We start from the raw sequence: 14,431 nt of genomic DNA, 5'->3' as shown, positions 1-14,431 counted from the left end.
AGACCTGGTGCCTTTAGGCTGTTTAGGGCTAAACTTCTCTCTGCCTGCTTTCTAGTCCACCTTCTAAATAGGCTGCAGCTTCCACCTCCAACAAGGCTTAACATTTCAAAGCAGACTGGACTTTGGTCACATCTGAATGCCTTTTTCTTTTCTTTTTTCTTTTTTGTCATGTGGGGCAGTCTGTGTATCCATGGAGCGTCTCATCTGCATAAAATAGCCTCCTGAACCCACAGCAGTGGCCCGCCCCCCGCCCCCCCCCCCCCCCCCCGCCAGGTCAGCTTTCCTTTCATCCCTGCCACGACTCGCTCCTTAAGACTGGGCCCAAGGCCAATCGCTCCAGAGGCCTTACTGAGCTAAGCTCAGCTAAACTCAGGAGATGTGAAAGAAAACGATTCTCACCAAATTCACTTTGGTGCTTATTGGCTTTTTATATCATCATCACATTATTTTATATAACATCATTTGTCATTTTATACTTTTAATTCCACCTAAATTTATTTAGATCATTTTGATATAAATGTGTATGATGACGTTTATATGTTTTTAACTGTTCTTTGGTTAATGTGTTGTGGAAGGCTTTCATGGCTTTCCGTTTAGATTGATGCTAGTTTTTTCTTGGGTTACTGAGAGTTTTCTTGGTTGTAAGGCCATGTTTCAGAAGCATTCTCTCCTGATGTTTCACCCACATCTATAACAGGCATCCTCAGAAGTTGTGAGTTCTATTGGAAACTAGGTAAGTGGGTTTTATATACCCTGTTTCCCTGAAAATAAGACAGTGTCTTATATTATTTTTTTGCTCTCAAAGATGCACTAGGTCTTATTTTCAGGGGATGTCTTATTTTTCCACGAAGAAGAATTCACATTTATAGTTGAACAAGAAAATGAAACTTTATTATATACTGTACAGTAGTTGTCATCACAAACCAGCATGACCAGACAAACTGTGAAGCCTATCAGGAATGTCTTGTACTACCATTATTTCCATGTATATGTTTCTATAATATGTACATTTACGGATTCTGCACGCTCTGGTGTTCTGTTTGGCGGGCATGATTCTAAACAAAAACTTTGCTAGGTCTTACTTTCAGGGGAGGCCTTATATTTAGCAATTCAGCAAAACCTATACTAGGTCTTATTTTCCAGGGATGTCTTATTTTCGGGGAAACAGGTACAGTAGAGTCTCACTTATCCAACGTAAACGGGCCAGCAGAACGTTGGATAAGCGAATATGTTGGATAATAAGGAGAGATTAAAGAAAAGCCTATTAAACATCAAATTAGGTTATGATTTTACAAATTAAGCACCAAAACATCATGTTATACAACAAATTTGATAGAAAAAGTAGTTCAATACACAGTAATGCTATGTAGTAATTACTGTATTTATGAATTTAGCACCAAAATATCACGGTGTATTGAAAACATTGACTAGAAAAATGCGTTGGATAATCCAGAACGTTGGATAAGAGAGGGTTGGATAAGTGAGACTCTACTGTATGTGTGGAATATCCAGGGTGGGAAAAAGAACTCTTGTCTGTTTGAAGCAAGTGTGAATGTTGTGATTGGCCACCTTGATTAGCATTGAATGGCCTCTCAGCTTCAAAGCCTGGCTGATCCCTGGCTGGGGAAATCCTTTGTTGGGGGTGTTAGCTGGCCCTGATTGTTTCATGTCTGGAATTCCCCCAATTTCAGAATTTTTGAAAAACTGGTTGCCAGATTTTGTTCATTTTCATGGTTTCCTCCTTTGTGTTGATATTGTCCACATGCTTGTGGATTCCAATGGCTGCTCTGTGTAGTCTGCCATGGTGGTTGTTAGAATTGTCCAGCATTTCTGTGTTCTCAAATAATATGCTGTGTCCAGATTGGTTCATCAAATGCTCTGCTGTGGCTGCCTTCTCTGGTTGAATTAGTCTGCAGTGTCTTCATGTTCCTATTTATTTATTTCTTCTTTTGATTTGTTTTGTTGCTCACTTTGTCATTGAATGTTTGCCCTTTTTTCTTTTCTAGAAACCGCCCTGAGTACCCCTAGAAAGATAGAGCGGGTTACAAATAAAGTATCATCATCATCATCATCATCATCGTCGTCGTCGTCGTCGTCTTCGTTGTTGTTGTTGATGGAGCCCCGGGTAGCGAAATGGGTTGAAATCCAAGCGGGGGGAGCGGGGGCGTTCCCCTTTGTCAGCTCCAGCTTCCCATGTGGGGACATAAGAGAAGCCTCCCACAGGATGGTAAAACATCCAGTTAACGTCCTTGCAGACGGCCAATTCCCTCACACCAGAAGAGATTTGCAGTTTCTCAAGTAGTTCATGACACAACAAAAATATCATCATCATCATCATCATCATCATCATCTAAAGGCCACCCACTTCGGAATGTCCTGCCATTGAACCCTGAGAAGGCAAAGGGCTGAGCTTTGGGCAGAAAGGTTTCAGTTGCCCAAGCTCTGCTCTGGGTCCGAGAGGCCCGCGGCTTTAGAAAGGCAACCAAGGCGGCCTTTCCCACAGGAGCCGTGTTTGGGAAGGTTCCCAGCCAGACGAGTCCGGAAAAGGGTTTGCTTTCAGAGCACCGACCGGGAGAGCAAGGCCAACTGGTTTGTTCGGAAACTCGTGTTTCGGTCTGCACTCCCCCCACCCCCCATCCTCCTCGAAATCGCTTCAGCTGGACGCAAAATGTCCGCCGGGTCCCGAGTCCAGCCGGTGGGGAGCCTGGGCAGCCTTCTGCGATCCCTGTCTGTTCCCTTTCCTTGCTCCCAGGGAGCTCTCTCTTTCGGGCAGCCCCTCCCTCCCTCAATGAGGCTCAAAGGGAGGCGGGGGCGAGAGGAGGCCATGGCTTCCGCCCCCCCCCCCCCCAGGGTCCGGCGCACAAAGGGCTCCTTGAAAGAGGTTTCCAAAGCCTCGCCGAGGCCCTGAGAAGGCGCTGGGGGCAAAGGCTCGGGCACCGCGGGTGGGAAAGGCCTCCGCTGTCTGAGCTCGTTTGGGAGGCCTGGCCTCGCCCTTTCCCCTACTCCCCCTCCCACACACACACACACACACAGAGGCCAGAACAACCGGCTGCTGCTGCTGCCTCCGTGCGTACCAAATGCGGACCATGTGTGCCAGGAAGCGGGGAGAGGTGATTCGGCCCCGAGGCCTCTGTGCCCTTCAAACGAGGCGCGCCGGGGTCGTTCGACCTCCGAGCCAGAAGCCCCCTTGACTCCCTAAATGGGCCCAGAGGCCGCTGGCTTCGCACGGAGGAGATCGGGGGTTAGGATGCGACACGGGAGATATGAACTGGAGAATGAATGCACTTCGGCACCACTTTAGGCCATGGTGCAATCCTCGGATTTGTGGTTTAGTGAAGCACCAGCACTCTTTTGGCAGGAAAGACTGGGGAAAGACTGCTGTGAGTTTTCCAGGCTGTATGGCTGTGTTCCAAAAGCGTTCTCTCCTGACATTTCGCCCACATCTAGGGCAGGTATCTTCAGAGGTCGTCTGAATTCCCCTTCAGAGGGGAGTTCCAGACATGAAACAATCAGGGCCAGCTAACGCCTCCCAACAAAGGATTCCCCAAGCAGGAATCAGCCAGGCCTTGCAGCTGCAAGGCTTTTCAATGCTATTCAAGGTGATTAATTGCAGCATTCATACTGGCCTCTAACAGACATGAGTTCGTTTTCCCAGCCCGAACCTTCCACAGATACATAAATCTCCCTTTGCCTAGTTTCCAAAATACCTCACATGCGGGCAAAATGTCAGGAGAAAATGCTTCTGGAACATGGCCATACAACCCGGAAAACTCACAGCAAACCAGTGATTCCGGCCATGAAAACCTTCGACAACACATTGAAGATCCTGCAAAAGGACAACACCCAGGATGGGCCCCCGCCCATCGCCCCCGCATCCTGAAGTGGCCCCAGACCACCCTCTTTGGGGGTAGGCTGCCTAGCCTACCCGCTGAGATTAAATCCCCGCACTGCCTCTGCAACTGTAGGTCCCGACCCTAAGTGGGCTCCCCTTATTAGCTCGATGTTCGGGTCACAAAAAACTCGGCAACAGGAACAGGTTTCCGAACGCCACTTTTTTACAGTCATGGCAAGAACGTGCCGTGTTTACAGCGGACTCTGTAGAAAATGCTTCGGCTGCACTCCACAGAAAGAAAGCAGCCTATTTAGCAAGCCTTGCAAATGCTGATTTATTGTCAGGAAAGGTTTGACGTTTTGTCGAAGCCTTTCACGGCTTGAATCCCTGCCTTGCTGTGAGTTTTCCGAGCTCAGGTGCCTGCTATAGATGCGGGCGAAACGTCAGGAAAGAATGCTTCTGGCACATGGCCATACCACCATGGAGAGCAAATGAAGGTTTTAGGAACCTGGAAAACTCACAGAAACCCAGTAAAGGTTTTTTTATATACAGTAGAGTCTCACTTATCCAACATAAACGGGCCGGCAGAATGTTGGATAAGCGAATATGTTGGATAATAAGGAGGGGTTAAGGAAAAGCCTATTAAATATCAAATTAGGTTATGATTTTACAAATTAAGCACCAAAACATGTTATACAACAAATTTGACAGAAAAAGTAGTTCAATACGTAGTAATGCTATGTAGTAATTACTGTATTTACGAATTTAGCACCAAAATATGACGATATATTGAAAACATTGACTACAAAAATGCGTTGGATAATCCAGAACGTTGGGTAAGTGGGTGTTGGATAAGTGAGACTCTACTGTACCTATATACACAGAAATTTATTTGGCCAGAATGGGTCCGTGAGTGGGAAAAGTTTAAGAAGCCCTAGTCTACACGATTTAGGATAAAATAAAACAGTTTTAAAGATGAAAAAATAATATGTATATGTATATGTGTGTGTATTTGTGTGTGTGTGTGTGTGTACACACACTATACAGATGTAAGCAATATAAACTTAGAATTATGCACAATAAAATAAATAATTTTGGTTGGACGGACAAACAAAAGTCCAATGTGTTGTCGAAGGCTTTCATGGCAGGAATCACTGGGTTGCAGTGAGTTTTCCAGGCTGTATGGCCATGTTACAGAAGCATTCTCTCTTAATATTTCGCTCACATCTATGGCTGGCATCCTGATATTGGTAGCCAGATTTTGTTCATTTTCATGGTTTCCTCCTTACCTAGTTTCAATTAGACCTCACAACCTCTGAGGATGCCTGCCATAGATGTGGGCGAAACATCAGGAGAGAATGCTTCAGGAGCATGACCATACAGCCCGGAAAACTCACAGCAACCTAAACAAAAGTCCATCTTTTACGAAGTCCCTTTTGGTCTTCTGTCCTGCTCCCCCACCTAATTCCAGACTAAAGCGCTTTGTGGGGTCATGGGTTGAGCCTTTTTCATAGTCCCACCCTGAGACTTCTCCCCAGGAGCTCACGCTATTCTCCCCAGGGCCGGAGCTGTTTCCCTCCCCCCCCCCCCACTTTCCTTAAATGGGGAAGAGTTCGCCCTCAGATTCAGACCACGGTTTTATTCAAAGCAAGGCCACGCATCTTGTTCGCTCGGCACGTCTAAGCCTCCTCGTTTGGCCCACTTCCCCCTCCCTCCGCGTCTCTTTCTCCTTTCCAAGATTGATAGATTGTTTCGGCTGTTCAATCAGCCTGCACTGCTGAGTCCTCTCTCGAAAGAAATCCACAAGCCTTATTTCGTTAGGCAGAAATAACGAACACCTCTTGATTTGTCTCTTCTTTTCGAGTACTTTTTAAAAGTAAGATTTTATTGTTTCCATAAGCCAAACAAAAGGTATCTCGCAGTCTTCCTCAGAGCTGCCTCCGAATATTTCCCAGATGAGGTTTAGGCCTTTGGCTTAGTCGACCCAAAGTCCCACAAATATCCAAAACTCAGAATTGGGCTTCATGGCCAACACAGCAACCCTAAAATATGTTTCCTGGGTCTGCAAATTCAGTAAAATAACAGTCTTGGGCCTCTTCCACACAGCTGAATAAAATTCCACGTTATCTGCTTTGAACTGGAACATATGGCAGTGTGGACTCATATAACGCAGTTCAAAGCAGATATTGTGGGATTTTCTGCCTTGATATTCTGGGTTATGTGCCTGTGTAGAACGACCCTTGAAACCAAATCCGGTAACTCAACCTGTTCAGGGCAGCCGAAATCCTATGCTCCCTTATGAGTTATTTTCCACTCAAAAACAACAACAATGCAACGTAAGGGCACAAGGCAAAGGAGATCAACCATTCTCCAGCACTTAAACCCCAAGGACGCTCAGTTTAGCTAATGTGTGGAATGTGTTGTCGAACACATAATTCACACAACATTCACACTGGCCTCCAACAGACAAGAGTTCTTTCTCCCGCCCTGGACCTAACAGAGGAAGAGGCCATGGAGGTGAATCCACAGATATAGAAACCCCCCTTGCTTAATTTCCCAATACACCTCACAACCTCTGAGGGTGCCTGCCATAGATGTGGGAGAAACGCCAGGAGAGACTGCTTCTGGAACATGGCCTTACAGCCCGGAAAATACACAACAACCTAAGGAGTGCTCAGAGCCTCTTTTTATTTACAAGCTGTGTTTTTTAAAAAGGGAAATGTCTCTTCCAGAGACTTCCCTCCCCTTGCCTTCCCTCTCCGCCTCTTTTCCTAGGAAAGAGAGAGGATGGGAGGAAGAAGAAGGCGAAGGAGGTTTGATGCGGCTGACAAAGGCGATGCCTTTCTTCCCCATCGACCGGAGCGCGGACAGATGTGAGATTTCCAGCCGCACAAGGCGGCGGCGGCGCCTGGCTTTTCTCTCCCTCTCCCAGCTCCGGCTTGGCCTCTCCCTTCCCTCCCTGCCTGCCTCTCGCTCCACCGCCTCCCCACCCCCCTTCCTTCCTTCCTCCCCTCCTCCCTGCCTGCCTGCTTCCCTCCTCCTCCTCCTTCCTCCCGTCCCCGCTTTGTTCTCCTCCCCTTTCCCTCTCTTTAAATAGATTTCAAGGCGCTGCTCGCCCGAGAGCAGCTGCTGAGCTCTCCAGAGGGAAGGCCGGCGTTCGCTTCCCTGTCAATAGCCTCCCCGCTTCTCCGATTTCCAAACAGAAAACAATCCACGGCCGGATCAACCTGCGGGGAGGAGTTAAGCCCGCGGAGCTGGAGGCCGGGCGGCGGCAGGGAGGGACGCCAGAGTCACAGGGGTCCCCACCCGCTCCTTCCCCTTGCCTGGGCCGGAGACCTCCACTCTGGATCACCCCCCCCCCCCGCCCGCAAGTGGGTCCCAAGCAGACGCCCCCTCTCCCTCTCCGCCGCCCCCAGCGGCCACTAACCTGCTCGCAATGGCTCTAAAGGCGCCGCGATACGAACCCGGCACTGCTGCGCTGGCCAGGCACCGCCATTCATTTCCAGGGGCTTCGCAGGGCGAGCGAACTCTCTGGGCGACCAGCTGCGCCTGCGCAGTCGCTGCTCTCGCCGCTCGCTTCAGTTCAAGGAACTCCAGCCTCAACGTCCTTAGGCCTGGCCTCGACCCTAAAAGCTGCCTCTGGGGTCTCCTTCCCACGGATCCCTCTGCTCCGAGGGGCCCAATGGGTCCTTGGGCAGGAGGCACGTCGCTCCGTGAGGCGAGAAGGCCCTTTCTGGGCACAGAAAGGCCAGGGGGAGCTGCCCATCGCCAGAACGGAGAACAGGGCATCCAACCAGCGTCAAAAGGCCCGAGTGGGGGTTAGGACGGGGCTCAAATGCAATAGGCTTCTCAGGAAGCCAACTCAGCCAGCTACCCCCATCTACACTGATAAATAGATGAAGTTTTGAGACCACGTTTAACTTCCGAAGCTCAATGATATGGAATCCTGAGAAGGTCTTTAGCCTTCTCTGCCAAAAGGTGCTATTGTTAGGGAATCTGAGCTGTTAGGCTCAAAATAACCCTCAGTTGGGGTGATCCCACCATAAATATAGCAGAATATAGAAATAAGCTTCATAACCAGCAGAAACTTACGTGTGGTGAGCTGGGATAAGCTTCTATTCCTCAGGATGGCTTACGATTGCAGAGTCAGAACTTCAGGTACAAAAATATTTATTGAATTAAAAGAGATACATTCTTGATTGAAAATATCTTGGAGCTATCTAGCTTACTAAATCTCATCTTCTAAAGCGGTAAAAGTCCATGCAGCTACATTTTGCCTAAAGAGAGGCAAAATGTGCTTCCTCATAGGTAGAAAGGAAAGCAGGAGACTGAAAAATAGCGAATGGCCACATGGCCATCCCAGGGCAATAAAACCTAGAAAACAACGCTCACAGAATTCCATTGTTACATCATCAAAGATTGGAGGGGACAGTGGCTAGCAGAAGGAGGAAAGACGAAGTGGGACAACGTGCATAGGAATGTGAGGAAAGGAATCTCTCAGCTTAACCCTGTCTTTGGCCTAGCTACTTATTGAGGACTGGAAACTTGATGACTAAAGAGACGTGTGCGGTTCAGGGATGAAACCCAACAAGGCTGTAACTATAATTTATATCACTGGGTCACAGCAGTTAAAATTGTGTTAAACTGCATTGATACTACAATGTAGATCAGGCATGGGCAAACTTCGCCCCTCCATGTGTTGGAGTCCAAAACACCCGAAGGGCCGAAGTTTGCCCATGCCTGATGTAGATGCACCCGAAGTCTCGGGAGAGGCTAGGAGAAGCCAAAAATAAAGAAGCACCCCCCCCCCCCCCCAACCACCACCACCACCACCCGCATGCCTGAAAGATGGCCCTTCCTTAACCCCTGGGCCGCAGGGCACTTTTCATGGTGAAGGAGGCCCTTATCAGAGAAACAAAATCCAGGTCTCAGTCAACATTTCTTTGGGGGAGTTGCACCGTTGGAGGATTCTGATGTTTTTACAGCGATAACACACTGCTGTAATTAGAAATGTGCTGTTTACAAGTCGCAGGGCTTTTCTGGTCGCGATGTGCCTTCCTTCCACTGACCCCGAAAGGGGCCCCATTCGCTGGGGTTTTATTCAGCCTTCCTCTGAGACGGAGAGAATGGGGCCTGCCCTGATGTTCACCGTGGGGCTTAAACAGTCGAGTGGGGTTCAATCATTCAAATAACTATCCCACGCTGGCTTTTTCTTGGGACTTTGTTTTTTATTCAGATCATTTCGGAACCTTGGCGGAAGGAACCAAAGGCAGGGTTTTCCTGGCAAGGTTGGATCAGAAGAGCTTTCCATTGCCTCCCTCTGAGGCCGAGATAGTGGGTTTTATGGCCTAGTGGGGCTTCTAGCCCTGGTCTCCAGAGTCACAGTTCAATACAAACCATCTCAGCACACTGGCTTCCTAGCAAAGGTGGTAAGACAGATAGGTAGATCTGTTAATTGATTAGTCCACTCACCATATCAACAATAAAAGACAACCCCCCCCCAAAAAAAAATACACAAATAGACACTAATCGCTATCCTAAAACTCCTGTAATAGTTAAGTAAAATTAAAATACAATTTTAATTTGTATCGGCTGTATGTTGACCTTTATACCGTGTGTTTTGGTGCATGCTCTATAACAGTGCTGTATGTTTGTGTGTGTGTGTGTGTGTATGTTTGTGTGTGTGCTGTCAAAGGCTTTCATGTCCGGAAACGCTGGGTTGCTGTGAGTTTTCCAGGCTGTATGTCTATGCTCCAGAAGCATTCTGTCCTGACCTTTCGCCCACATCTATGGCAGACATCCTCAGAGGTTGTGAGGTCTGTTGGAAAAATATACGTATCTGTGGAAAGTCTAGGGTGGGAGAAAAAACTCTTGTCTGTTTCAGGTAAGTGTGAATGTTGCAATCAATTAGCATTAAAAAGCCTTGCAGCTTCAAAGCCTGGCTGATTCCTGCCTGGAGGAATCCTTTGTTGGGAGGTGTTAGCTGACCATGATTGTTTCACGTCTGGAATTCCCTTGTTTTCATAGTGTTGTTCTTTATTTACTTCCCTGATTTTAGAGTTTTTTAAATACTAGTAGACACATTTTGTTCATTTTCATGGTTTCTCCTTTCTGTTGAAATTGTCCACATGCCTGTGGATTTCAACGGCTTCTCTGTGTAATCTGCGTGTGTTTACGGTGTATGTATTCTATAATGGTGTGTGTGTTTTATATAGATAGATAAATAGATAGATATGTTTTGAACCTTGAGGAGAGGTGGGTGTTGTTGTTGTCATATGAGATAGCGGCTGTATCCAGGAAGTCCGGGTCAACGATTTAAGCGGTGCACTTTACTCTTGTTCAAATGGGATACACCCGATGCACTAGGGATTAATGCAGTTTGACACCGCTTTAACGGCGTGCGAGGGAGAAGGAGGAAGGGGAGAGGAGGAAGGAAGGCAGGCCCCGGCTGACTTCTATGTCACCCTGGGAGCTGTAGTTTGGTGAGGCGTGGGCCCTCTTTGGCAGAAGAGGCGAAAGACGTCGCTCCCACTTTCGCCTTTGTGAGCCTGGCAGCCCCGGAGCCTCCGGCGTCGCCTTTTCTCTCTCTCTCTCTCTCTCTCTCTTTCTTTCTCTCTCTTCCTCTGCGGAGCTGCCAGGGGCGGAAGCGCAGCGGGGCTGCTGGTGGTGGGCGGAAGGCAAATGTCACCCGTGGAGATGTTCTGACAGATGCTCCGAGGAGCTGGGTCGTGCGCGTGCGAGGGAGAAGGAGGAAGGGGAGAGGAGGAAGGAAGGCAGGCAGGCAGGCAGGCAGGCGCTGAAGGCAGATTAGCCAGCCAGGCTCTCCATCCCTCCCTCTCCTTTCTTCCCTCCCTCTCTCCCTCCCTCTTTCAGGCGCCGCTGGTAGAAGCCGTCCATCAGCAACCAGTCCAAGCTGCCAGGGATAATGTGCGATCAACACCAAATCACCCCCGCCAGGCACGATCCATCATCCCCTGCAACATCGGCACCCCTCCCCCCAGAGGAAGGGGGGAAGGGAAGGAAGGGAAGGGAAGGAGGGAGGCTACAGCCACGTTAACGTACAAGGCGGTTGCAACCACAGCTGCAGCAAACGGAGCCCGTGGAGTGGCTGCTGCTGCGCACCGAAATTGGATCGCAGCCCAGCCAGCCAGCCGAGCGGGAGGCACCCCAACAAAAGACAGGCTCTCGGGCTGGCCTTCACCCGGAGAAACCAGACGCCTCCGCCCAAGGCAGCAGAGTCAGCCACTGGCCTACATACATTTAGGTGCCTCAAACGTTAGCCCTGTTTCTGGGTATATTTGCTAACCATACCTAAGAAACTGGAGCCCCCATGACGCAATGGGTTAAACCCCTTGTTCCGGCAGGACTGCTAACTTGAAGATTGCCCCTCAATTCCAACCCGGGGAGAGCGCGGATGAGTTCCCTCTGTCAGCTCCAGCTCCATTGTGGGCACATGAGAGAAGCCTCCCACAAGGATGGTAAAACATCAAACATTCCTGCGTCCCCTGGGCAACGTCCTTGCAGATGGCCAATTCTCTCACACCAGAAGCGACTTGCAGTTTCTCAAGTCGCTTCTGACACACACACAAAAGATCCAAGAAACTTGAGTCCAGACGGTCTAGTCAATGGAACTGTCTGAATCAGCACCCCAAATAACCCCAGAAACAGACCTAATAAAACAAAGACACCAAGATTTTAATTTTGGTAGGTTGCTATGAGCTTTACGGACTGTATGGCCATGTTCCAGAAGCATTTTCTCCTGATGTTTCACCCACATATATGGCAGGCTTCCTCAGAGGTTGTGAGGTCTGTTGGAAACTAGGCAAGTGGGGCTTAAATATATATGTGGAATGTTCAGAGTGGGAGAAAGAACTCTCCTCTGTTTGAGGTAGGTGTGAATGTTGCAATTGGCCAGCTTAATTAGCATTAAATGGCCTTACAGATTCAAAGCCTGGCTGCTTCTTGCCTTTGTTGGGAGGTGTAAGCTGGCCCTGATTGTTTCTTGTCTGAAATTCCCCCCTTTTAAAATGTTGTTCTTTATTTACTGTCCAGATTTTAGAATTTTTAAAATAATAGTATCCAGATTTTGCTCATTTTCACGGTTTTCTCCTTTCTTTTGAACTTGTGGATTCCAGTGGCTTCTCTGTGTAGTCTGAAATGGTGGTTGCTAAACTATCCCAGCATTTCTGTGTTCTCAAATCATATGCTGTGTTCAGGTTGATTAATCCAATGCTCTGCTATGGCTGACTTCTCCGGTTGAAATGGTTGGCAGTGCCTTTTGGTTTTTGTTGGGCTATGTAGTTTGCTGTTTTGTGCTTTCAGGTTACGTCTAGCCTAAGGAAATTCTCTCACCGGTTTTCGAGAAAGATTTATTCCGAGTGGGGTTGACTTCTCAACCTCAGAGGAAGGGAAGGTCTCCTAGCTGAAGGACTAGCCCAGTCCACTTCGGAGATAAAAAATGGTAAGGGAGGAGACAGGAGATTTGAAAGAGCACATCCTTGTTTACAGATCAGAGTGTAGGTCATGCAAGTCACCTTGTCTTTAGGGTGTATATACACTGCAGAATGTATGCGGTTTGGCACAACTTGAACTGCCAGGGCTCCATGCTATGGGATCATGCACGTTTAGAGGATTGAGCCATGGTAGTTGAAGGCCCCATCTATCCTGCCATGTAATGCATGTTTAACTGCATTGGATTGGATTATATGAGTCTACACTGCCATATAATGCAGTTAAAGTGCATTCTGAAACAGCATGACGTGGCAGTGTAGATAGGGCCAAGGGAGTGTCACACTGCACTCTTTCTACAGTATAGATCAGGCATGGGCAAACTTGGGCCCTCCAGGTGTTTTGGACTTCAACTCCCACAATTCCTAACAGCCTATCGTTGAAGTCCAAAACACCTGGAGGGCCCAAGTTTGCCCATGCCTGGTTTGATGCACCCTAAAAGTCTTCTGGAGTCGAGTATTGATACTGATATCATTTCCAGTTCAATACCTACAACGCAGCAAATGACGTTTAGACTTTGGCCCTCTTGTCTGAAGATACTTATGCAGCCAGCTTTCGGAGGCCAGATCGAGTTTGCTGGGAAAGGAAGGAAGGGGGGAAGGGGAAAGCTAGCCATGGAAGAGGGGCTCTCCTTCTAAGCGCCACGATCTGGTTTGGGAAGGAGAGCTACCCGGATCGGGAGCGAAACCTGCCAGCTCCTGGCCCGGCTGTGCTAGCAGAGCGAGCCAAGGGCCTCCTCCCCCTTCTCCCCTCCCGCTCCGGCGCAGGCTTATCTCCGGCAGGGCTCGCTGGCCTTGTCTCCGGCTGCCCCGGGGGCCTCCGTGGCGCTGGCACCCTCTTGACCCAGATAAGAGCCCAGGCGAGGGGGTTGGCTCGCTCCGGCGCCTCCGTCTCCAAGGCGGGGAGGAGAGGAGAGGAGAGCGGGGAGGAGGGGAGCCAGGCGCGGGAAGGAAATGCCCATCAATCTTGTGCCGCGAGAGCCCGCTGCTTTTCCCAGTGCTTGGAATAAAGTGGAGAGCTTTCGCATACTCAGGAAGGGGAAATTTGGTCCCTATTGTCCAGGCTCTCTTTGTGTGTACCGACCCCGGAGGAGAGCAAATATGGAGGCCGAGTCCAAAGGTCCCTTTGAGGCCCATTTCCTGTGCCTTCCCACCCAGAAACGTACTCTCCGCGTCCCCAGAGGCACTCTTCCTCTCTCCTTCCCTCAGCTTGGTTTCTGCTGCTCCGGCGACTAGGAAGCAGAGCAATGGAACCAGGCTGCACGAAAAGAGATTCCCATCGAAACATTAGGAGGAATTTCCTGAGGGAAAAAGATGTTCCGGAATAGACTGCCTGGGAACGTGGTGGAGCCTCCCTTCCTGGAGGCTTTTAAAGCTCCCATCTGTTGGGAGTGCTTTGATTGTGTTTTCCTGCATGGATAGGTTTCCTCCAGCTCTGTGACTCTGTGAGTCAATCTGCTATTTTTATTCACTCCAGGAGTGCGATGAGGACACTAGAATCAGGGCTGAGGAGACTTTTAAAAACTCTAAAATCAGGACAGTAAATAAAGAACAATACTCTGAAAACAGGGGAATTCCAGACATGAAACAATCAGGGCCAGCTAACACCTCCCAACAAAGGATTTCCCAAAACAGGAAGCAACCAGGCTTTGAAGCTGCAAAGCCATTTAATGCTTATCAAGGTGGCCAATTGCACAATTCACACTTGCCTCCAACAGACAAGAGTTCTTTCTCCCACCCTGGACCTTCCACAGATATACAAACCCCACTTGCCTTGTTCCTAAAATACCTCACAACCTGTGAGGATGCCTGCCATAGATGTGGGCGAAAGATCAGGCGAGAATGCTTCTGGAACATGGCCATACAGCTCGGAAAACTCACCGCAACCCAGTGATTTCGGCCACGAAAGACTTCGAGAACACGCTGAGGAGACTTCTGGTGAAGCCACACTGTAGAGTCCACACCTTAATTGCCATGGCTCAAGGCGATGTAATCATGGGAGTTGAAGTTTTACAAGGTCTTTCACCTTCCCTGCCAAAGATGACCGTGCATTACCAAACTACAACTCCCATGATCCCATAGCTTTGAGCCA

This window comes from Anolis carolinensis, chromosome 3 (assembly GCF_035594765.1).
Source record: "Anolis carolinensis isolate JA03-04 chromosome 3, rAnoCar3.1.pri, whole genome shotgun sequence".
In the NCBI taxonomy this organism is placed as follows: domain Eukaryota; kingdom Metazoa; phylum Chordata; class Lepidosauria; order Squamata; family Dactyloidae; genus Anolis; species Anolis carolinensis.
Note: the sequence above shows the minus strand (reverse complement) of the source record.